This window comes from Ochotona princeps, chromosome 5 (genome assembly GCF_030435755.1).
Source record: "Ochotona princeps isolate mOchPri1 chromosome 5, mOchPri1.hap1, whole genome shotgun sequence".
NCBI classification, from domain to species: Eukaryota; Metazoa; Chordata; class Mammalia; order Lagomorpha; family Ochotonidae; genus Ochotona; species Ochotona princeps.
Genome location: NC_080836.1, coordinates 95,494,405 through 95,520,911, shown reverse-complemented (window position 1 = coordinate 95,520,911; position 26,507 = coordinate 95,494,405).

Below are 26,507 nucleotides of genomic sequence, written 5' to 3'. Positions count from 1 at the left end.
GTACGTGAATCCTCCACCTACGGTGCCTACATCCGATGTAGGCACCAGTTCCAATCCCAGTTGTTCCATTTCCTATCCAGTTCCCTGCTGATGACCTGAAAAATCAGTAGAGGATTGCTCATGTCTTTTGGCCACTACATCTACATAGGAGATCCAAGGCAGTGCCTGGCTCCCAGCTTCAGATCACTGCAGCTCTTTCTGTTACGGCTATTTGAGGAGTGAACCAGAATCAGAGGAAAGGATCTCTCCGTCTCTCTATATTTCTGTCATTCTTTCAGGTAAAATAATTAAGACTATTTTAAGGGGAAAAAAAGGTTATCATGAAGTCCTTACTGCTTTTATTTTTCTAGGCAACATCAGTTTTCTGTTTATAGTAAATAGTTACTTCTGCTTGCAAGTAATAGAATCTGATATAAACTAAGTATTTACTAAAAAAAAAAGATTCATTTATTTTTATTGGAAAGACAGATTTACAGAGAGAACAAAAACAGATAAAAATATCTTCCATCTGCTGGTTCACTCCCCAAGGGGCACAACAGCCAGAACTAAGCCAATTCAAAGCCAGGAGCCAGGAGCTTCTTTCAGGTTTCCCAGGCAGGGTCCCAAGGCTTTGGGCCATCCTCTACTGCTTTCCCAGATCACAAACAGGGAGCTGGATAGGAAGTGGATCAGCTGGGATATGAACCAGTACCCAGCACTTTGCAAAGCAAGAATTTAGCCACTGAACCATTGCACCAGATCAAGGAATTTGTTTTTAAGAATGTAGGGATATTACATACTATATGAGAGCAGAGATGCAGCTCAGCCTCAGAAAGAGACTAGAACTATGAAATAGAGATTTAGAAACTCAACAGACTGTCCTACCAGTACAATAGAGATCAGAACAGAGCCTAGACTCAGACTCCTCAGGCTCTAGTCCCTCCAAAGGCAACAACCCCAAAAACAAAAAGCTCTCCTCCCCAACAATCTAATCACACCTCTCTGAACATTAAATTCTCTCAAAATAATAAGGCAAATATTATGGACAGAGCTAGAAAGGGGCTGTATAGTTTAGCACTTCACTGGAAGTGAGAAGCACTCAGAATTTATCTCTATAACCAATGCCACTACATCTAGTAAATAACCACATGCCTCACTCCTACTCAGTGTGGAAGAATAAAAACAACAAAATCTTTTTCCAAGTGGCTCTCTATTCCTTTTGCTTTTGAAGACAGTTCATTTTATGTCCTTAGGTGTCAATGTATTGATCTTCAAATTTACACTTTTTTAGAATTTCTAGCTTTTCCCTTTTCCACCACTACTTGGAATTCTATTTCTGTCAGGCTCTCAGCACCATAGGAGTTTTATTTCATGTCATCTGAGAATTGTACTATATTCTTTTTTTTAAGATTTATTTATTTTTATTGCAAAGTCAGATATACACAGAGGAAGAGAGACAGAGAGGAAGATCTCCCGTCTAATGATTAACTCCCCAAGTGGCTGCAATGGCCGGTGCTGACCCAATCTGAAGCCAGGAGCCAGGAACTTCCTTCAGATCTCCCATATGGGTGCAGGGTTCCAAGGCATTGGGCTGTCCTTGACCACTTTCCCAGGCCACAAGTAGGGAGCTAGATGGGAAGTGCGGCTGCTAGGATTAAAACTGGCACCCATATGGAATCCTGGTACGTTCAAGGCTAGGACTTTAGCCACTAGGCCACCATGCCAGGCCCAACTATATTCTTGATTACCTACCTCCTTTGGATACTGACCCATTCACAAGGTTGACTAACAATGCCATGCAGTACAGAAACAGGATACTAAGCACAAGGCAATTTTCATCAGCACCATGCTTTAGGCTCCTTCCTGCCCCTGGTTGTCAAACACCATAATGACCAGTAGTAGGTCATAGCCTCATGTAAGCTCCACTCCTTGGATGAGAGGAGAACATGTGACTCACTGGCAGCCAATAAAACACAGCAGAGGTAATGTACTGTCACTCCATGATTATAGGACTGTACTTGGGACACAGTCTTAGCATACTGGAGACAGATTCTTCTGTGGCCTTCAAAAAGAAGATTCTGTGTTGGATGGAAGCCTGAGAGGCAATTATTACTACTTTCCTAAGGTTTCATGTTTTTATCTTTAATCAGGGGCTATGAACTAAATTACACAATCTCTCAAAAAACTGTAAGTGGAAATCATCAGCTCCCAACATGACTTAAAGGTGATAGATCCTCTAAGGATATGCTATAGCTAAAATGAGGTCACAGTGTTGGATCCCTCATCCAAGAGGACTGATGTCCTTACATAAAAACTAAGACACAAGAAACCTGTGTGTGTACATGCACATGCATTCAGGGAGAGAAGGTTTTTGAGGACAGAATATACATTCTCTCAATTCAAGGAGACCTAACCAGAAACAGAATCTGCTGGAATCTGGAATGTGGACTTTCAGTCTTCAAAACTGTGATAATACATTTCAGTTCCTGAAGGCTCCCATACTGGGCTTCCTTGCTATGGCAGTCTTAGCTGACTAATACACATGATTGAGCACCTGTTAAGACAGCCATGAACGCAAGTCCTGTCACTGTTTTTTCATCATTAATCTTTGTGTTGACACATATTAAACATGATGGTCTATAGAATAGATTCTTATTTCTCTAAATCATTCTCCTTCCCTTGTCATACAACCTATTTTTATAAAACAATGCTGTAAATCAGCGTAGGGAAGGTTGCTCCAGTTTAACTCCATGTAACTTCAGCCCTAGTCTGAGTCCTATACTGACAAGGATGTGCCTTTTTTACAACATTTCAGACAACCGCTCAAACTCTTTGCTCTTTAATTACTGTATGACATTCTGAAATTAATTTCTTATAAATCTAAACTTGCTCTGTGCCTAATCATTATCATTTGTATAGGGAGTCAAGCCGTGACACCTATTTCCTAATGCCACAGTGCTGATGCGTCATTAATCCTGGCAAAGGATTGAGTGTTATCATTGTATGCAATGAGCACCTAGTAAATGTTAATTGTTCTTCTCATAGTTCAAGGGGGAAAAAAACCTTATCTATAACCATCTCAGTGCAATTCAACATTGCCCAAAAAATAGATAGAGCAATATCCCTTATTTGATAAGTGTCCTAAGCTATCTTTAAGGACACATCCTCTTATCAGCAAACCACCAAATACAACTCCATTTACTACTAGATCAATGCATCACCATTTGCCACTCAATAAAATCACTATAATCTTCCATGAATCTCTAAGATCACCTCCAATCCTTCTGAGGGAAAGGAGAGGCTTGAATAGAAACAGGGATGCCTTCGATAGCAAAGATATTTACTTGCTACCTAATGCAATGAAGAAAATGTGGGAGAAACAGGTTTGCTTGCAGCCCATTGTAAAATGTCCAGGTTCCTCAAGTCAAGTGCTCCTTGGTTCTCTAAATCAGCCCTGTGAGACAAGGAGTAGGGTGGAGGAACAAGTGATGTTCATCTTGCTTGTTTTACCATGAATGAACAACAAATTGTTTCGTCTCCCAAGTTAAGTCACTGCTGATGATGCCAGCATCCTATATCAGTACCATTTTGAGTCTCAGAGGCCTGGTTGTTCAACTTCCCATCCAGCTCTCTGGGATGAGAAGTGCCTGGGAAAGCAACAGAAGACCACTCCAAGCCTTGGGCCAGCTATGTATGTGAGAGATTGTGATGCAGTTCATGGCCAACCTCAGCCTAGCCTAGCCCTGGCCATTGCTAACATTTAGATTATAAACCAGCAGATAATTCTCTTTCTCTCTCTTTCCCTCCCTCCCTTTTCCTGTCTCTCTCCCAGCCCCCTTTTATCACTCTATCAAGTAAGTAGTATGAATCTTTTTTTAAAAAGTGATTTTCCTCTGATTTAGCAGTCTCTTATCTTCTGGCATCACCCACAAGCCTGTGGCCAACTGAACTGTTAACCTGTGAGTAGAATAAAATCTCAAACTCTTTGTATTTCTAGAAAGCCTCTCAAGAATAAATCAGTGATACAGACATGCACAGAGGCCCTTCAAGACTGCCTAGGCTCAGCCCCAGCCCTGACCATCCTATAGTCACTGATACTTGTCTCCACTCCCACATCCTGAAAGCCCTGAATCCCATTAGGAAGGATCTCTGGATACAACATTCAGGAAGGAAAACAATTCACTACAGTATTGTAAAGATCTGTAAAGAATCAGATATTTAGGGGGTAGCTTAGTGGCTAAATTACCCACCTTGCATGGGCTAAGATCCCATATGGGTTCTGGTTCATATCCCGGCTGCTCCACTTCTCATCCAGCTTCGTGCTTGTGGCCTCAGAAAGCAGGAGAGAATGGCCCAAAGCCATGGAACCCTACACCTGTGTGGGGACCCAGAGGAAGCTCCTGGTTCCTGGCCTTGGATCAGCCCAACTCCAGCTCTTGCAATCATTTGGGGAGTAAACCAGAGAATGGAAGATCCTTCTCTCCATCTCTTCTTCTATCTGTAATTCTGACTTTCCAATTACAAATAAATAAATAAATCTTTAAAAAAGAATTAGGCATTTTCTATGTGTGAACCCCTTGAAAACATCTCTGAGCCCTGAGTGAAGGATTTAGGGTGCAATCTGCTCTTTGAGATTCTTTGGGAGTTTTTATCTGATTTTTTATTCATGATTAAGAATTAACTAAATTAATCTACATTAATAACTGAAGTACACTAACAAGCAGTGAATCATTGATGAAATCAACAAATTCAGTTTTCTTGTTTCCTTAACTACCATTCACTATCAGCCATTTTATAATGATGGGAATACTTATTTAAAGAATCAAAACGCTTTTATCTTAGCTAACAAAAGCCAGGATTCAAATAGTGCTAAATAGGAAAATTTATTATCTCTTGCTCTCTTTATACACACACACACACACACACACACCAGGGTAAAGGTACATCAAGAATTTCATTCATTTCCTTTGCTATTTCCTTTACTCAGCCCTTCTCCAGATGGGAAAATTGGATTCAGGAACATAAAACATCATAAAAGTTAACTTTATATTCAGAAAAAGAAGAGGAGTTTTATTTTAGAAGATAAACTTTCCCAGAAACATTTAACTTTTTACCATCTCACAGTCCAGAATCCAATAGTCCTCCTGTTCTGCTCTCATCACTGGCAGGTGGACTGGGTACTTCTGCTTTAAACTCATGTTGTGTTACATCTTCTCCAACCTAGTGTTATGAGAAAAGAAGGTAAGAACAAAAATTAAAATTGAAAGCTGATTTTACGAATTACACCATTTTGTGCAGATTAGTTTTATTTTCTATTATTCCCACTGTTCTCACCACTTTTTGGCATAGTCATCCATATAACCACCCAACTATCAATCCAAGGAGTATTTATTGATTGTCATAAATATGCCATGAGTTACTCTAATTGCGGAGATTGGCAAGAAAACAAAGCAAATTTCCTACTGCCATGGAGCATGCATTCTTCTGCTTTGGATTAGAGTTACTGCTTAGTGAATCAGTTAGACAAACAGAACCCATAAGGTGTGAATAATTTATTTCAAGTAATTGGCTCATGCAATTGTAGGAGCTGACAAATCTGAAGCCTTACAAGAGTCAGCAGGCTTGAAACCTAGGCAGCTGTTAATGGCACAGTTTGGGGGCAGAATTTATTTTATTTAAGAAACCTCAAAGTTTTAACACCTTCCCTGGGCTGGAAGAGGCCGCATCATCAAAGATGCTATCTTTTACTGAAAGTCAGCTTGTGTAAATACTAACCACATCTACAAAATACCCCCGTAGCAATCCCTAGATAAATATTTGATTAAATTAGTGGGCACTATCATCTAGCCGAGTTATTGAGTTAAACTATCCATCCCAGTTGCCTTGCTTATCTCTCTAAGCCCGCGGACAGCTTCTGGAACAAATTATGGTGTCATATATCTGCAAGTCTGGAATTCCACAGAGTTTCACGCATTGTCTTGCAGCCAGCAGAAATTCAAGAAACGTGTGTTGATTGTGTTACTTAAGCTCAATATTATGACACATGCTGTGTCTGCATGTCTTTGAGTGAGAAGGGGAGTACAAATCAAAGAAGATCACCCACAGCTGAAACAACATCATGAATCATAGAATAAAAGGGGCCATGCTCCTAATTCTCTTGGCCTGATCTGAAAACTCTGCTTTTCTTTCAAGCCACACACCCTCTCTTAACTCATGGTACAACCCAGGCCATCACACCAGTGTCAAGGAATTATGTTCCTCTGAAAAATGCCACTAAGAACATCACATGTCTTTTTTGGGAAATAATGTAAGCCCAGGACTTCAGAGGCTTCATTTTCCCCCATCTAACTTGGATCTTTTCTTGGGCCGTTAGATGTGATTCTTTCTATAAAGCGCATGTTCCAGAAAGATTGCACAGGGAGTCCTAGGCCAGACCAAGATCTCTGATCTACTTGTGTTTCTGCTGGCCATTCATGGGTGCTATGCAAGCTGCAACCCCTGTAGTTCAGAATTTGTCGTTATTAAACATTCCAAACGTCCGATATCTTCTGTGCACTATGTCCCTACAGTCTTTTAAAATGGACACATTTACAGGGCAGGCACAGTGACACAGAAAGCTAATCCTCCATCTATGAAACTGGTGTCCCATATATATAGGCACTGGTTTGTATCCCAGATGCCCCACCTCTGATCCATCTCATCACTCGTGGCCTGGAAAAGCAGCAGAGGATGATTTCATGGCACATTTTCAACAGTCATTCTTTCTTCCTTTTTTAAGTAGAGAAAACATTTTAGAGGTTACAGAATGGGAGGATAAAGAGAGGGCAGGGAGTTTGAAAGAAGGCTTCACTGTGGTTGAGAAGCCAGAAGAGTCCCTTCTGCAGCAACATTGTGAGGAAGGTCAAGAGCCATGGGAACCCTGAGAAGGTGAGTTGGGGAAATGCTGCTTGGTAAAGTTTGCAGTTCTTTGTCTTAGCAACTTGGAACGCCCCCAAGTGCAAGGTTTTTCAGACCTATTTCACTCCAGTAGTCTTTAACTATCTGTACCCAGTTTTGTCATTCCTGGGGCTCAAGCCCAGTGTTCCAACAAATCCAGCACTTTCATCCATATGTTTGTTGTTCCTTAGACAAGAGCTCTAGGGAAAGGAGAACTTAGGAAGAAGAGTGCTGATGGTCTCCATGGTTACTTCCTGCTTCTAGGGCAGACATTGCTAGGGAGGTGGCTGGAGTTGAGTGTCTTTTAAACTTTGGATCATCTAACGAATGAACCATTTCATTAGCTGAAGGATGCATCGACATCAGTAAGCAAGAAGAAAAAATTGCAATGAAGGTGAAGAAAGAACACAACACAAGGTAGCACAAAGGCTTGTAGAATCAAAGAATCAGTTGTCCCCTGTTGATTTCTGGCTGCTTTTATGGTTTGTAAACAGCGTCGGGAACAAGACTGGATTGATTCACATGAAAATAGCATTCTTCTTTTGGTTCACCCTCCCAAAATTGAGAACATCTGCTGGTGTAGCCTGAGACAGGCTGTAAGAGATTGTTATGATTAATTTGGGTTGCTTCTGTGAGGTCTAGAATGGCAGCATATACAGAATTGAGAGTTCAGTATTCGGGCTCAGAGAGGGTGGGAGGAGCTTGAGAATAAGGCAGGTTGTGCGAATTTGCCAATAGCCTAGGAGAGACATAGTAATTAACCAGACAACCTGCTGGTTTAAAGGGTTAATAATCTTGATCATTACTCCATAGAGCTCAGGAGAGGTATCTCCCAGGGTAATGCTGCCCTGGGAGAGGGCCATTGTAATGGGACTGTGGCTAGGAACCATGTGTTAGTTGTTAATAGTCACTGGGCCAAAGATGATGTTTTGAGTGAACAGATCAAGATCATGGTGTTCTTCAAGATCATACATGGGAATGGGTGATTTCAAATTATTTCTCAGAGTCCTCTGGAATAACAATGAAGTGCAGAGAAGTGGGTATCACATTTTGTAATCACCACCTCTTCTGGGCCTCACACAAGTATCTTTCTTGGTCAGGGAAGCCTGACAATGAAGCATCTATGGTAACTAAAGTGACCCAATAAGGCTCACTCCCGTTGGATTGGAGTAGCTTTAAACTTAAGTTTTAATACAGAAAAGTCCTTAAGAAATACTTTTAGGGGGTTGGATGGGCGCTTTGTTTTTCTTTGCTCTTCCTGTGTGGAACATTTGCTCCTCCTGTGTGGAGTGTGTCCTGGATGCAGAATTCCCGAAATTCTTCCCTGAACTTTACAATGGACTTGCACACACACACATATGGCAATATGTATATAGTTAGTAATAAGAGGTTACAGTAATTTACAGGGTTCTATCTGCATGCCAACAAGAATCCTGGGACACCTCTCAATAATGATGCCAGACTGGGTGAAGAGTTTCTCGAGCGAACAACCAATAGGCTTTGTGATCTGGGGTCCTTTGACCCTCAAGGAAATCCCACCTCCAGGGTTCAGGTTTTTGGCAGAGTGGGTGGGGTTTGCTACGAAGCCAGACTTCATGGTGGCTATTTGCTCAATGCCCTGGAATTTTATACCAAAAAACAGATGCTATTTTTGAGGTGAACTGATGTGGTCGGATTTCCTTGATGGCAAATTGCCACACAACAACAAACTCATTGATCCTTTCAATTATGCTGGCTGAGGGCCAATTTTCTAAGAAAAAGTAGCTGCAAGTTTCAATCAGAACAGAATTTCTCTACGAAGCCTTAAAACAAACAAACGAACCACTGGATTGATTTGGTTGTCTAAAGAGAGGGTGAGGCAGAGTTGTAAACATGTATGGAAACGTGGTTGGGGAGGTTTAGCCTGTTCCCCGGCTCAGTACTAACCTGGCAAGCCACAATCAAAAACAAGGGGTGAAGAATAAAGTGACCCATTATCCTTCACCATCACACAACCAACGCAACATGTGGGACAAGCTTTGTCTGGGATAGAGCCATGGGGACTGCTCTGTAACTGTGTCCATTAACCGTGAGTAATCCCAGTGCATAAAATACCAGAAATTTACATAGAGCACAGCATAGATTTGGCATCACATATAACCCAACAACATATTTTACATAATTTAATTTAGACAGTTATTCCTCCCAATGGAAAGCCTTATCTTTAGAGAGTCCCAGAGATGCAGCTAGAAGACTCAAGGCTAAAGGCTCAGCTTTAGGTGTCAAAAAAAATCGTCAGACATTTAAACTGTTTGGTCAAAGTATAAGTTAGATCTGAACTTCCTAACCAATATTGTACACCAGCTCTAATCAGATAACATTAATTCCCTTAAGACTCAGAGCTTTTAAAGTAATTAAACTCAATAAAGGCAACAGAAAAAAAAACATGAAATTTCCACAAGAGGCCTAAAATTGTTACCTCGGTCAGTTACAAAACACCAAAACACCTTGATTAAAAGAGAGATGGAAGTGGAATTCACAACCAAAAAGAACTTATTCAAGTTGAATACATTCACAAAGGGTGGCCAGCTGCCAATATGTGAACAGAAGGAACAAGGAGCAGCAGCCCAGTCGTGCTGCAGGCTCGTCCTTCTGCGGCTCGGTCGGCTGGGGACATCCGGAGAGATGGGGGAGTCACGTGCCTGAGATGACTTTTCTTTAGCATCTCCACCTCCGCAGGCCTTGCTCTCTGGAGGCTAGACGGTTGGGAGGGATGTAGAAGGCTGGGTAGCGAATGGTACAAAGCACCAGGCACGTTGCAGGAGTGAGTGCCTCGTGATTGCTCCCTGTCCCAGGAGCGTGTGACTGAGGTCTGGGACCTTGCTGCACTAGGTTAGCATGTGACATCAGCACATGGAAAGAAAACGCAAAATTTTACGTTACAGCAGCGTTTGCATTTTAAAACTGTTCAAGCAATTTAGCTTAGAAAACAAGACATTGAAACATATTACCAACAATGCTTTGGGAGCAGACATAATTATTATTGAGAATCACACCATGAATGACAAAAATTTATACTAATCATTATTACAGTAACAACTCAACAGTCCATAGTATCTTGGAAATTAATAAGAGCTTCACAGATCTTTTAAGGCAGTGATTAATTGGAGAATACTGTGGTTTAACAAAACATGCTGATAAATGGGTAGTGGGGAAAACTTGAACTGGTAGACAGAGAAACTCCTATAGTTCATCGAGTGAGAAAACCTGAAGTCTTTGGGTCAGATCAGCCATTCCAAGGGAAAAAAAAAACTTAAGAGGGAGGAAATCTGACCCTGCAGGAGCTACGGTCAGTAGCAAAGACAGCAGTTTAAATGAAACTGTTGTAATCAGTTCTCATCAGTGCATTTTTAAAAAGGAGACTGAAAGGGTCTGGCACGATAGCCTCGTGATTAAAGTCCCTGCCTTGCAAGTGGCAATATATCAGATTGGCACCAGTTCATATCCCAGCCGCTCTACTTCCCATCCAGCTCCCTGCAAGTGGCCTGAGAAAGCAGAAGAGGATGGCCCAAAGCCTTAGGACCCTACACCTGCATGGGAAACCCAAGAAGCTCCTGGATCTTGGCTTCAGATTGGCTCAGTTCCAGCTGTTGCAAGTCACTTGTGGAGTAAACTAGCAGACAGAAGATCTTTCTTTCTGTATCTCCTTCTCTCTGTGTATCTGACTTTATAATAAAAGATAAATAAATAAATATTTAAAAACAGAGAGCGAGAATGAAGACATAGGTATGAGACACAGCATCCTTTAATAGGGAAAACCAGATGGGACTGTGTGCTGGCTTTGGCAGCGGAATAAATGCAACATTCCCTACCTCCGCCTCCCCTCCCCCCACACACAAATATGGACCAATGTTTGATTCGAAGGAGGGGAGCAGTGAACAGACCAGGAGGGTATTGGTAGAAACTTAAAGAGAGTATTGCCCTACATCTTTTCTCAGATATTCCTCCTGCGTGAGTATGACAAAGAAACTTCGGCGGAAAGAACAGGGCAGGGAGATGTCATGGTAACTAATTTAAAAAAGAGTGGACAAGGATTGGTTTCCATGAAATATCAGGCTACAACTAGACAAGATTTGGGACATGATAGAGCATTCTTCAGCGTGAAGCTGCTCAGGACTTATTACTGTCCTTACGGTTTATTTCTTGGCTAATTCTGCCAAAGATGTGACTGGACATGGCTTTTGTCAGCGATTTTCTCCCCACACAAGAGAGGATTTAGATGTAAGACAGAGTAGCAGTGCAAAATAGCAAGTTTTAGTATGGGAGAGCATCCATCAGAGCAGTGGGGCACTACTCTGCAATGAGAAAAAAACTGATTCCTAAGGAGAAGAGTCTGACAGGTGTCAGAACACAGGGCAGTTACACAGAAAGAAATATTCCTGGACAGAAGGAACCACTGGCCACGTATCGTTTCTCTGTAAATGTGTAAAATCATGAAAATCCTGAAGAATGAGGAGGCCAAACATGCCAAATTCTGGCCACTTGGGTCTGTTGTTTCTTATATAAGGAATTACAAAATACCAATGATAAAATATTGAACAACAAAGTTAAAAGGAGTAGATGATCCAAGTAGAATTGCATCCAAAGGAAATGTTGACACGATCAACCACCACTCATGAAGATAACATCACTGGCCATCAAGGAAGCCCACATCCAAACCACCACGAGACAGCACTTCAGAGCCACTGCAACAGCTCGTCATGAGCCAGAGATGTAAGTGGTGTTGAGAACACAGGAAAGCCTAGTCCTGACACTCTGCTAGTGGCAAGGTAAAATGGTCACCCCCAGTTTTGACAATTGATGTCAATTCCCAGAAAAATCTCTGAACCAGGGAAGTGGAAGCAAAAATTGTGCTAGACAACTGTTAGTCACAACTCAGCCTAACCCAGGTATCTTGAAAAGAAAATTATTATCTACAGCTGAAATGGCTCTTAAAGGAATGGTTTAGAAAGAGATAAGGCAAGATCGGGCGCATTCAGGATGGTATGGCCATTACCCTGAATTAGGTATTATGATCATCACTGAACCAGTCGGTGTTGTGAATGGAGTTAGGTACAGTTTAAGGTTCACCATGTTTTTTGACTAGCCTCCTGCATAAGCCCCAGTACACCAGAACAAACCAGTACAGAGTCACTTGTGCAATGTGTTCCAGGATCACACCTGATTTGAAAATGGGTCAGTTTTCCCAAAGTCAGGGGGGTCCAGGTAATATGAGTCTGTCTCATTTGCTTTAACCCTATTAGGAAAGTCCCTGTAAATGGATTACCCCAGTTCTGTTCTCTGTTTCTTTGTCAGCTCATTCTGCCTCAAGTCCTCTTCTCAGCTTACTAGAACATGTAATCTACATGGTCAAATCAGACGTGGTGCAATGCTGAAATTTCAAACAAAATTCAATGTTTTTCAACTAAGTTTGTTGCAAATTTGTCCTTTAACAATGGCCAGGCTTTGATCATATCCAATGTCATAGAGTTCAATCCCTGAAAAAACTATAAGAATTGATAAAAGGAAAGTTAGACAAAATCCTTAACATGAGGTCAAGGTGCTGTCAGTAGAGAGATAGGAAGCTGGACAGGCAAAATAACCAATGCCCACTGAGGCAGACTGCCTATCTAAGTTTCCAGAGTTTTAAACACAAATACAGGGCAATTTTTGAATAATCCCTTTGTGGTACAGCCATTAGTAACACTTCTAAAATTTCCATATGCAAGAGGATAAACTTGGCAATGATACCATCCAACATATAGTACCTCTCACATGAGGCCTTTTTAAGCAGAACATATTTCTATTTCCTGATTACAACATGTTGCTATCATCATCCTTATAATAATTTTCACACATTTTCTCTCACTTGAAGTAAAAATTGCAGTGTGAAATTTCTCTCCTGTCTTCAGTGTCATTATATTAACAGTTTCTTGGTCTTTGGAAGTCTTTCTGGAACACCATTTTCTCCTACCACAAGCAATGTGAGTGCCAAAAATAAGTTTTTCTTTTTGCCTGGTAGTAGCACTCCAGCAAGTGTTACTGGAAGCTTTAATGAAAAACAGTCTCAGATGCCAGGGCACTCCAAGTTGGTACCGCACAGAAGGCATCTTTCTAATTTTTGTGGGTATCAACCTCCATGTCTCCTCCACATGCATTTCTGCAGGGAGCAGGCTTGGCTCTGCCCTTGGCATTGAGTAGGGCCTTCCCCAGATGCTAAAGGGAAGTATGGAGAGCAGCCCTCATTTGATTCTGCTGCCAATATGCTCACATGATGAGGAGCAGCCAGGCACCTCCCCGCCCCACACACAGCCCATGCACTCATCCCATAAATCCTGCCATGCATTTGGGGCCAAGAGATGGATCTGTTCTCTATTCAAAGGCCCCTGAGCCAAGAGCTCTGAGAGATTGTTGTGTCAGAACCACTGCTCTAACTCTGCGGGTGTTCTTCCCTGCCCCGACCTGGCAAAGGATTACATCCATCTCTTGGAAACATGTACCTCCCTGTGGGGTTCACTGAGGAGTCTGGACTTGGAAACTTGATCTTGCCACCCAGCAGCTGAGAGGGTCATTGTTGTTCACCATCACAGGATCCTTCACTTCCTTTTCAGACTCCATCCCCTGCTGTGTTTGGGATCCACCCCTCCACCACCCATGTTTGGGGTCCTGGCTGGGCTTGCCTTAAGCCTAAATCAATCAGCACACAGCTGTTCCCCCACTGTCACGAGCACTGGTTTAGGAAAAGCCTTGTTTGAAGGCATTTAGGTTTACGCAAGTAAGATTTCTTTTCTTTTTAAAAATTTGTTTTTAATTAACACATAGGAATTGTATAATTTGTGGGTACAACATTCATGCAATGTATAATAAACAAATCAAAGTCACTGACCTTTTCATCTCACACATTAATCACTCCTTTATGGTGCAGCCTCCTCTTGTCTAACTCATATATATATACACACATATATATATATACAAGTTATGAGAAACTGAATAAGGTAGTCACCCTGCTAAGCAGTAGAATTCGCAGCTGATCCAGCTATCTTATTTCCTGGTACATATTCAAAGGAAATAAAATCAGCTTATCAAAGAAATATCTACACCCCCAACTTCACAGTAATTTAGCCATGCACTACACCAGTGAACATAGCAGATGAGTGAATAAAGAAAATATGGCAGGGCCCAGCACAGTAGCTCAGTGGCTAAAGTCCTCTCATTGAATGCGCCAGGATCCCATATGGGCAAGGGGTTCCTATCCCAGCAGCCCCACTTCCCATCCAGCTCCCTGCTCGTGGTCTGGGAAAGCTGTTGAGGATGGCCCAAAGCCTTGGGACCCTGCACCCACATGGAAGTCCCAGAGGAGGCTCCTGGCTCTGGATTCAGATTGGCTCAGCTCCAGCCATTGCAGCCACTTAGAGAGTGAATCAATGAATGAAAAATCTTCATCTCTGTCTATCCTCCTCTCTGTATATCTAAATTTCCAATAAAAATAAATCTTTTTAAAAGAAGAAAATATGGCAAATATACATACAGTGGAATATTACTCAGCAACAAAAAGGAGCTGACTTCCTGTCAGTGGCTAAAAGAGGGCACCATGTTAAGTGAAATAGGCTAGCACAGAAAAAACAGACTCCATATGTTCTCCCTCATTGGTAGATGTAAGGGGGAAAAACGGTGATCTCATAGAAGAAACTGAACATTGGTTGCTAGAGACAAAGAAGAGAAGAGTGAAGGGAGATAGATGGGTGTTGAATAAGACACACCAAAATGCAGTTAAATAGAAGGAATGCATTTTACAAGTCAGGACATTTTTGCAGGAATTGCTCAAGAAGCCTGCTATTTCCCGATAAGTTTGAAGTTGAGCCAATACAGGGACCCTGCTTACCACACTTTGGTACTTTCCTGCCTTTAAAACTGAAAGTCCCAGATCTGGGGAACTCCATCAGTTCCAGGAAAAAAAAAATTGGAAAGACTGGTTGCCCGACATGATGGGAGAACAGTGCCTGAGGTACAGCTGTCTTGTGGCCACATGGAGTCTGACATGAAACCATCGAGAAGGAAAAGGACATGAGGCATACAGAAAAGGATCCAGTTCTTAGTCACATTGCAAACAAGCCCCTTGTTCTCCTCTTTGCTTAAACCACCTTGACTTGGATCCCTTGGCCCTAGTAAGAGAAAGCCTACTCACTGATGGATCAGTTGTTTGGATTTTTTCATGTCTCTTAACCCCTCTGAGCTTCAGTTACTGCTTCTGTAAAACAGGAATACTTTCTGAAGATTAAGCAAGATAACTGTCTACCTCAATGCCTGGCACCCAAACACATCCAGTAAGCTTTGTTTCCCTCCTGAACACTCATAAACTCTAGAGAGTGAGGGCTGGAAGATTTTAAAAAGTGCATTTGTTTTTATAGTTCACTGCGACCATGAGCCAAACTGACACATAGTTGGAAACTCACTTAGCTGAAGACTTGCAGCCAGTGACAAAGTCAAAACGAAAGCCAAACTCCTTGTACTCTTCCTACCACATGATGGACCCAAGCCCATGTTTTCTCTTCCCAGAACACTGGTCTAAGAGGAATAAATCTTTCTTGCACAGCCAATAGACTCTACTAGGCAAAGTCCCTATAACATGTCAAACACAGAGCCAGGAGCTGACCCTGAGCAAGGGCACACTGTGCCAATCTACCTCACTGAATATCCTTATATGATTCTACCAGTGGGAGTCTTTTGTCTTCTAGGGTCAGTTGTCCCAACAAAGAGCCAGTCTTTCTTCTAAGATGAGACTTAAATGCAGATATGAGGGACTGATACTCCTGCAAGCCACTTAATGATACTGCTCTGTGTGAAATCCGTGATTGTGTCCCACTTCCCGCCAAATTCATGTATTGATACTCTAACTCTAGCAGCCTGCACTGTAGTGCAGACATCCATAGTAGAGTGCTGCTCTGGTTGCAGCCCAGCTCCCTGCTAGTGTGCCTAGGAAGGCAGCAGATGATGGGCCAAGTACCTGGGTGTCTGCTATCCACACTGGATACCCAGCTGGAGCTATGGAATATTGGCTTCAGCCAATGGTAGTCATTTAGAAGAGCTCTCTGTCTCTCTCTCTCTCTGTCTCTCTCTCTGTCACTCTGCCTTTCAAATTAAATAGCCCATTAAAATAAAAAACTAATCTCTAATGGGATAGTGTTAGGTCATGGGGCTTTGGAGAGATAATTAGATTAGATCATGGGAATGAAGCCCTCATAATGGGATTTAATGTCTTTAGGGGAAGCAACTTTCTCTCTCTCTCTCTCTCTCTTTCTCTCTCTCTCTCTCTCTCTCTCTCTCTCTCTGTCTCTCTCACTTCCTCTCTTCCTCCCTCTCTTTCCCTTTCTCCCCACCCCCTCCTTCTTGGGAGGTTAAAATAATAAGATGGCTATCTGTAGACCAGGAAGAACCTGACCACTCTGGGACCCTTATCTTGGATTAGTAGTATCCTGAACTGTAAAAAATAAAGTTCTGTCATTTAAGCTATCTGGCCTATGAAATTTGATATAGCAACTAGGACTAATACATTATCAATACATTGGTAATGACCAAATACAGGTGCTAATTCTAAAGTGTTCTCAAAAAGTAAAGTTCATTTTTAAAACGCAGCTCACAGCAACGTTGGTGCCTTTCCCAAAGCAAATGGTGTAGGAAAAGGAGAAAAATGGAGACAAAGAAGCAATAACCTGATAGTGAGCTGGATTGGAAGAGAGGTGAGGGCAGGTGGAGGCAGGCCTCTGCTGCCACCTGAAGAGGGCACCCCAGTGCTCCCCCGGTCTGCTTACTTCCGGTCCAGTGTGGAAGCACAGACTAGGGCTCAAGGCACAGGCAGCGGAGTCCAGCTGTCTCCTGTGTTTGGTGATTTATTTGCCATGTCCACAGCCTCCTCTATTACAGCCTGTACTGATTTACTCTAAGCTGACTTAAGATCATAAAAGGATATTCTCCTTGACTGCCACATGTTTGGGAGGGAGACTGGGAAATAGTGGCCAAGTGATTCCCCCAGGACTCCTGGCCTTGAGCCCAGCTGCTTTAAAAACTCTTAGAAGGATGTACAGTACTGAACTGAAGGAATTTTCCTCTCCATTGAGCAGTGGTGTTGCTGCTGGGTAGCTGGGGTCAGAGCAAGTGCTTTAGACCCAGGATGCCCACGAGGCCCTTGAGGGAGGAACCAGGATTTCTTCCCTCTCCCCATATGCCAAGGCTAGGCTCTGTGTCCTGCATATAGCACATGGAAATACATGGAAATCATTGATATGCAATACTAAGGACCCATTTTCTTGCAATTCTTAACTCTACAAGTTCTGGTCCAATTGACTAGACACAGAAGAAAAATAATGCGATCACTTTTATCATTGTTATAGCTGGATATGAGGCTTTGGTTCTGAGGCCAAAAACATGTTCCTTTCCCTTTCCCTTCCTCCATCCAGCTGAGCCTACTGATCCAGGGAGAGGAAGACCAGCTGAGGCTGCTGCCTGCTGCTCTACTCCCATCTCATTCCAGCCTATGAGAACTATCCCTGCCTTGGGAGCACACTGAAAGGAGAAGGGTACGAGGAGACCAATGGGCCAGCATCGCTGAAGGGAAGAACACCAGAGGCCAAAGCGGGATGTGTGTTGTGGAGCTCTTTTCCCATCCCACCTGCCAGGTAAGTCAAGCCTGAGACCAGAGGAAGGAAGACAAGAAGGAGTTTCCCCATCGGTTAGAGTATTCAGTGACTTTGTCCTTGAAGTTCCTAATGCATATACCAACAGGTCTAAGTGCCTTCTCATTTGTATTCTAGATTCTATTGAAATAAACTCCATCAGCAATCGTCATAAGTGAATCCACCCTATTCCAAAATCTCACTGAATGCCCAGCAAAGCTCTCATTACCACTTTGTTTTTTGCCATGTTCCTGCATTTCCATGAATTCAAAATTTAAAAAAAGAGGTAAAGATTAGCTGCCTCAAACTGCCTAGCAGCCAGCCAGTGCCCAGGTACCAACCACGAGAGGACAATGAGAGGAGAGGCAGGTGCCTCAGGCATGGGGAGGCCTCCTTTGTGCCAGGTGGTGAAGCTGGAGAAGCTCATGGTGACCACTGAGCCTCAAGGCTCCCGTCCACAAAGGACTCTGCTTTGGGGCAGAGGCAGGATATGAAGAGCAATGAGCTCACATGATGGCCATTTCCTGTGAGTCTGACAAAAGAAAATTAACAATACCACCCCTTTAAGATCAGCAATTATTCCAACTTTGACCTTCCTTCTGTTAAACCACCCTTTGCATTGGGCAATATTGGTATATTCAGGGAAATCTGAGCATCTAAGGAAAAACTGACATAGGAACACATTGGTTAGAGATTAGCAACACCTGCGTTGTCACTTATTCACTATTGTGAAGCAGATATAACTTTCAGAAATATTTTTAAATTGTAAATTTTAAATATTTTTAAATTGTAATGATTATATATATGCATGAAGTGTCAGTAGGATGGATGAATCACAATTTGTTTAGTCCCTGACGTTTTGTTGAGGCTGATTCTGGATACTATGAGCATTCAGTTGTAGGGCTTTCATTTCTCTGGGACACGAGTTGAAGTGTGCAATATCTTGGTCATATAATCATCATGTGTTTCATTTTTTGACAATTCCTAATTATTTTCCTGAGTGGAAGTACCATTTTACATTCCTGCAGCAATGCACAAGTGATCCAGTTGCTCTGTCTTCTCCACTGCCTACTAGTATCATTCTTTTTCAATTTCAGCCATTCTGATCTGTTAGCAATAGCTCATTATGACCTAAATTGAAATTTTGTATTGCTAATGATATTTAATGTCTTTTATATGACTATTTCCCCTGTATAATTGCTTCAATAAAAGAGGTAGGTGGCCTGGCGCAGCAGCTTAGTGGCTGAAGTCCTTGCGTTGCATCTGCCAGAATTCAGTTCATATCGCCACTGCTTCACTTCCCTTCTAGCTCCCGGCTTGTGACCTCAGAAAACAGTAGAGCCTTGGGATCCTGCACCCACATGGGAGACCCAGAGGAAGCTCCTGGCTCCTGGCTTTGGATTGGCTCAGCTCCAGCTATTGTAGCCACTTGCAAAGTGAACAGTGGATGAAATATGTTTCTCTCCGTCTCTTTCTCTATATAAATCTGCCTTTCCAATAAAAACAAATCTACAAAAGAAAAAATGAAGGTGTGTCTTTTTGTTCATTTCTTAAATGCAGTAGTAGAGCAAACAATCCAGCTTAACAACTCCTTAACTGTTTTTGTTTCTAAGCTTGTTGCAGGTATGTGATTTGCAAATATATTATTTCAGTGTATAATTTGTATTTCCATTAATTTAGATTAGTTGTCAATATTTTTATTTTTCCATCAACAGATCATGATATCAGTTTCAATAATGGAAATATTTTGGATGCCCAATCTGCTGATTTATCCAGCACCATGGTATGACTGTGCAGGGCAAGAGACCAAAAGACCACATACACATGTACGAAACTATCCATCATGGAAATAATTGGATGTGAATAGAAAGGAGATTTGGAATGTATTGTGCCAAGAACTGTGCTTTCAAAAGCTAATGGTCATCAAGTGGCCAAAGCTGTGCATGGAAGATTCATTAACATCTAGTAAAATCTATTGCAAGTGAAATAAAATTTGATTTACTATACAAAAAGAGATTAGAGGTCATAAAATTATTTAACAGGATCAAAGAGACAATAACCCTAGAACAGTGAATAGGAAAAAAAGTCTCACAGCCTTGTGAAAGGTAGTGGATGAATAAAAGATACTGTGTTTCTAAATTGTTGGTAAAGCTTGTGTTATTTGTTAGATGTTTAAAATTGATAATTTGCTATCATTTCTTATATTATACATATAGCAGTGCTTTGAAAAAGATCATGGAAAATGGAATTTAAACATAAATTTATTTGGTGCAATATTCTTGAAATCTCTGCACATCCATATATATTCCTGCTCATATCCAATACTTAATTTGGATACACAGAACCTAAATTATCCCAAACCAGGTGTTAACCTTTTAGCTGCCAGATCATGAAGTGTCCTAGAGAAGGGACAATGAGAAGCAGGCCATGGAGAAAGGGAGATAGATGGTCCAGGGCTGCTTAGTAGTCACACCGACTAGTGTGAAAGTCTGAGGATTTCAATGCTTTAGATACCCCTACTGCTGATGTGCCACTAAGCATACGGCCTGCCCTTCAGATCTATGTCAGTACCATTTTGGATAATCAACGTAATAGGAGTAGGAACCAGGAGCCTTCCATCTTAGGCAACTTCTGAGAAAAATGATAAGATTATCAAGAAGACCTTATAAGAAAAAGTAGTACTAAATTTAAAAGCCAGACGCAGGAAGAGACAACAATCCAAACATCATACATCACTAATGAACATTATACCAGAGAGTTCCTGCTACTCTGATTTTCTGCAAGACTCCTTGTGTCAGGCATGCAACAAAATTGACATGAATTCCTGTTTTATGGGCTCTTCCTGGTGGCTGCACCACTGGAAGTCACCGGTCAGGCTGTACAGCTTGAAAGTCTCAATTGCAGTCAGGCACGGAGGCGGGGGCTTCCTCCATTTACTTGACAAGCCCCTGGAGTACAGCGCTCCTCCCAACAGTTAAAATCCAGGATTCCCTAAATAACCCACAAACTTGCAGAAAACAGTATGACAATCACCCATCTAACAGAATCAGCATTTAGCCAAAACACAAACACCATCTACCAATTAAGCTGAAGATGCAGATGAGACAATTTAATCATCGCCTCAGTGGCCCCATCACCTAACCAAGATTATTCTCTCCACCTTCTTTGAGACTGTTCAGAGACAAAACTAAAACAGAATCCTGGTTCTAGTTCTTCAGGAAATTCTGATTCAAATTCTCAGTGAAAACAATTACTAGTGCTATAAGGCATAGTTTGTATATTTCTAATCTCCAGTAAACAGGAAAATACATCAATAATGAAGTCCAGGCATTTACTGCCTACAGAGGAACCGTGCTTTCTGGTTCTTTCTATCATATGCTCACTATCATAGAACAGCTATTATTGGACTCACATGAATGCTCAAATTTTCATTCCCAAGCTGCTGTTTGTTTTCTCTGTACTAAAGGGGAAAAAAAATGTTTTCCACTTATTTCATCAGCATATAAACAATTTTTGCAAAGTGATGAATTAAATTTAAAATAAAATAGGTATGATTTGCAAAGACATATTTGGGGCCAGCATTGTGGTGCTATGTGTTAGCATCAGCATTCCATATGGGAATGCTCGTTAGAGTTCTGACGCCTCTGCTTTTTACCCAGCTTCCTGCTATTGCATCTAGGAGGCAGCAGAGAATGGGCCTAAGACATGTCCCCTGTCGCTGCTATAGCAAACCAACATGGAGCTCCTCCGTCCTGGCTTTGGCCAAGCCCAGACTTGGCTATTATGGCCAATTTGGTAATGAAAAGATGGAAGATTTCTCTCTCTCTCCTCCTCCTCCTTTCTCGCTTTCCCTCTTCTGCTTTCTCCCCCCAGCCAATCTCCCTCTTCTGCTTTCTCCCCCACCCCAGCCAATCATCTCCCTCTTCTGCTTTCTCCCCCCAGCCAATCTCCCTCTTCTGCTTCCCCCCAGCCAATCTCCCTCTTCTGCTTCCCCCCAGCCAATCTCCCTCTTCTCCTCCCCCCCAGCCAATCTCCCTCTTCTGCTTCCCCCCCCAGCCAATCTCCCTCTTCTGCTTCCCCCCCCAGCCAATCTCCCTCTTCTGCTTTCTCCCCCCAGCCAATCTCCCTCTTCTGCTTCCCCCCCCAGCCAATCTCCCTCTTCTGCTTTCTCCCCCCAGCCAATCTCCCTCTTCTGCTTCCCCCCCCAGCCAATCTCCCTCTTCTGCTTTCTCCCCCACCCCAGCCAATCTCCCTCTTCTGCTTTCTCCCCCACCCCAGCCAATCTCCCTCTTCTGCTTCCCCCCAGCCAATCTCCCTCTTCTGCTTTCTCCCCCACCCCAGCCAATCTCCCTCTTCTGCTTTCTCCCCCCAGCCAATCTCCCTCTTCTGCTTCCCCCCCAGCCAATCTCCCTCTTCTGCTTCCCCCCCCCAGCCAATCTCCCTCTTCTGCTTCCCCCCAGCCAATCTCCCTCTTCTGCTTTCTCCCCCCAGCCAATCTCCCTCTTCTGCTTCCCCCCCCAGCCAATCTCCCTCTTCTGCTTCCCCCCAGCCAATCTCCCTCTTCTGCTTTCTCCCCCCAGCCAATCTCCCTCTTCTGCTTCCCCCCCAGCCAATCTCCCTCTTCTGCTTCCCCCCCCCAGCCAATCTCCCTCTTCTGCTTTCTCCCCCCCCCAGCCAATCTCCCTCTTCTGCTTTCTCCCCCCCCCAGCCAATCTCCCTCTTCTGCTTCCCCCCCAGCCAATCTCCCTCTTCTGCTTTCTCCCCCACCCCAGCCAATCTCCCTCTTCTGCTTCCCCCCCCAGCCAATCTCCCTCTTCTGCTTCCCCCCAGCCAATCTCCCTCTTCTGCTTTCTCCCCCCAGCCAATCTCCCTCTTCTGCTTCCCCCCCCAGCCAATCTCCCTCTTCTGCTTTCTCCCCCCAGCCAATCTCCCTCTTCTGCTTCCCCCCAGCCAATCTCCCTCTTCTGCTTTCTCCCCCCAGCCAATCTCCCTCTTCTGCTTCCCCCCAGCCAATCTCCCTCTTCTGCTTTCTCCCCCCGCCAATCTCCCTCTTCTGCTTCCCCCCCCAGCCAATCTCCCTCTTCTGCTTTCTCCCCCACCCCAGCCAATCTCCCTCTTCTGCTTCCCCCCCCAGCCAATCTCCCTCTTCTGCTTTCTCCCCCCAGCCAATCTCCCTCTTCTGCTTCCCCCCCCAGCCAATCTCCCTCTTCTGCTTTCTCCCCCCCCCAGCCAATCTCCCTCTTCTGCTTTCTCCCCCCAGCCAATCTCCCTCTTCTGCTTCCCCCCCCAGCCAATCTCCCTCTTCTGCTTCCCCCCAGCCAATCTCCCTCTTCTGCTTCCCCCCAGCCAATCTCCCTCTTCTGCTTTCTCCCCCCCCAGCCAATCTCCCTCTTTCACTGTTCCTCTTCCTTACATTCTCCCTCTCCCATCTGTCTCTTTTGCTCTCTCTTACAAACAAACAAATAAATCTTTCAAAATACAAAGCACAAAAACATGAACAAGAACATGAGATCAGTAAGGTTATGTTTTGTCATTTGCAGTATTTATGAAAGATGTCATAATGAACAAGTTAGCAATGGAGATAATATTTGAAGTTTTATTTAAAAATATTGCTAAGTTTTTTTGAAGCACAGCACAAAGCATTAATCAAAGTATGATATAATCTTTTTATGAAAGCAGCTTCAAAATTCTTTACTTTTGCCACATCTTACCTATTTTAATATCAGAATCAAAGAGCAATAATGCTGCATTGGAAAACAGTTTTTGTCCAGAGAAACAAATTCAAATCCAGATTCAAGAATCTCCTGATCTTTTAAGTTCTTGAGCCTCTGGCTTTGTCACTTTGGAAACAAAGCTAAGCTTTCAGTTTAGAGTTGTTACATATCAAGGACCTCAATATTTTCTTATACAAATAATAATTGCTTTAAAAACAGTCCTAATTCATATTCCTTTCAACAAGATTGTTCATGCCAATCATATAAATATGAGTTTTTCTTTTACAAAGTTGGTGTATGTTCTGTTTTGATAACCTAGACAATTGTTTTTCTACTAAAACCTTGGGAAAGTATAAATTTATTGAAAAATTATTCAACTGAGTTATTCTGGGCCTCACTTAGCTACTTTAATTTCTCTCTTGACAAAGAATGTTCCCAATATGGTCTGAAAAATAGTTCCCCTGATAACTATAAACATTGCAGTCCAACCTATATTTCTTGTAGAAGCAAATTTCCTGCCAATATCTTTGACAGTCTAGCCTACATAAAATCTAAAATGTTCAGCCTGATAATGCTTTCCAATATTTTATTTTTTCCATTCCATTTTACAAACCCAGGAGGATGTGAGAAAGGGTAATCAAATACCAAATATATATATATATGAGCATAAAAATTTACATTTGAAAAATGTGTTAAGCAATTTCAGGGACTTGGCTCACACACTGTACTTTGAGCCTGTACCAATGGCATACCAGAGATATGTAAGGCATCACAGAGCTGCCAGTTTCAGATCCTCATGCAACAACAGGCAATGGAATTTTAAAATAAATCAAATGGTTTGTGCTGGCCAAAGTTTCTTCTGAGTCATGTGAAAGTGTGTCTAATGCTATTGACCAAGGTGGTTTTGTTTTTACTTCACACTCTCAAAGGACTTAGTGGGAAGTTGGTTTTGACGATTTGTCTAGCAGGAATATTAGAATGTGGTGTCCCTGGGAGGCAAACTGGCACTCCACAGCCTCATTTGCATGAATCTGATATGTACATCCCAAGAGGCAGCCCTTCCAGTTAAGGGTGGAGGCAAAGGAATCAGCAGACCACAGTCAAAGCCAGATGGAAAAACACAGACTCAACAACAGAAGGCAGTCTCCTTGAATTCAAAAGCTTATTAGCCTATGTTCCTCTGAATTAACCAGTTTAAAAAGATGAGTTTACTTGGGCCCAAGAAACCTTTGTGAATCGAGCAAGTAGTGTGAGATCCTTTACTTTGAGGTTCAAATTTTTAAAATCAGTCTGTTTAGAATGGAGCCAATAGGAGGAAAAGAAAACAACCAAATAAGAAATGACTCGAAGTAGCAAAGTGAAGTCTAGTTGGGTGGCCTAGGTTCAACCACCAGTACTGGGAATATCTCATGGCTGATGACGTTCAGAGAACCTTCCTAAATCAATCACCATGGTAACCTGATCATGTCCTCAGAGCAAGGTCAACTGAAGACATCCAAAGGCCCTAAATACTGAGCAGACTATGTTTCACATCCAGTCATCATCATTGCCCAAAATGTCATTGGAAACATTATTTATGCTGAACCGTAAAATAAGGATAAGAAAGTCCAAGACTTAGAACCAACTTTTCCCATAATGTCTATTTTGATGCTTCTTTTGCAATATCACATCATTCAGAACAACTTTGTGAACCACAATTTTAGTACCCTTTTTGGTCTGTGTTTTCAGTTATTCAGCTCTCTGTTGAGAGGAAGGTCCATGTGAGCAAACTCAAAGATCTACGGTCTTGGAATCTTAGGATTATTTTTGCTGAAGAACCCAGGGCAAAAAGGTCACTCCTTGAGCAAAAGTCTTCTCACGTGTTTTTAGTAAATGTTTTCTGGGTCCATCAGGCATACAAAAACAAAGGCAGAAAGGAGAGATGGATTGATAATATGTTGGTCAAGACAAAAAGACTGAAATTAGGGCAATGCATGAAAACAAGGTCTTTCACAGAGAAACACTAGTAACAGAAAATCAAAAGTTTATGATAGATGGGGCTCTGCATAGGTTCACACACAAGGGAATGGAGGGTTTCCCTCTTAGGATTTCAGGGGTGATGATAACGCTGCCAATCAGGACACAGATTGTAAGGGGAGGAGACCCTTATGAGAGGACAAGGAATTTGATGTCCTGGCTGTCTTTGTGGAGCCAACAGTTCATGTGGAAGAGTTCCAGATGTGGGCCTGGAGTTTGACGCATGATTAGGAGCCACCTTAGCAGTTGAAGGCATGAGACCTCTGAAAATACCTACTATGTAGCAACCATGCAACACCATGACAAATGAAAGAGAGAAGTCAGTGGAGCAGAGGAATGGACTTTGTCCTCAGGGGCTAACATGAAATGAAGGGAGACATTCTTCCTCCAGGAAGTAGAAAATACTGGCCAAGATGATGTTTCAGAGTGCAAGAGGGATCATGCAGTACACAAGCATAGGATGCTAGGAGGAGTCTATCAGCTAAGCTTGGCTATAGCAGCTCCGGTTACACTCCAGTAGCCAATGGGGGGTGACCAAAGTCAGAGTTTTAAAGCTCTCATCCTCCAATCAGCTTGAGAGCCACACAGTAGTTTCCATGTGCAGTACAAAATGTTGAATTAACTAAGCGACAGGAGGCAGGACAGGAGCTGCTGGAGTCCAAACTTTCTCAGTAGTTAATTAACCTAAGTAACACTATAGGTGGCAGGAGGTGTCAGCTGCACAGTCTCCCAGTTTCCCCACTGTCAAATTACTGGAATGACCAGTAGGAGGTAAGAGGGGTGGGGTCTTACAGCCTCCCAAGCAGGTTTGGTGCTTTCAACTAACTTGAATGGCCCAGGAATAGGTAGGAAGGGCAGGGTGCAGAACCTCTGTTCCCATGCTGTTCGTGGTATCAATTAACCTCTGGATGCTAGCTCTCAACCAGCAAAACCCCATTACAGAAATAAGAAAGTTCATGTAAACTTGAGACAACTGGAGGAAGAAACAGTTGAACCACTTGCTCAGTAGTTTCTGATATCTTGAATTCTGTAGGATAAAGTTTGGGTGCTTGTTGCTCTAAAGATCAGCAGAAACCCTGCCTGGACCAGGCTTGTACCAGGTAAGGATCCCAAGACTGACCTGTTATAAGCTCATTATAATTCATTAACATGCTAAATGTCACACCAACCAGCC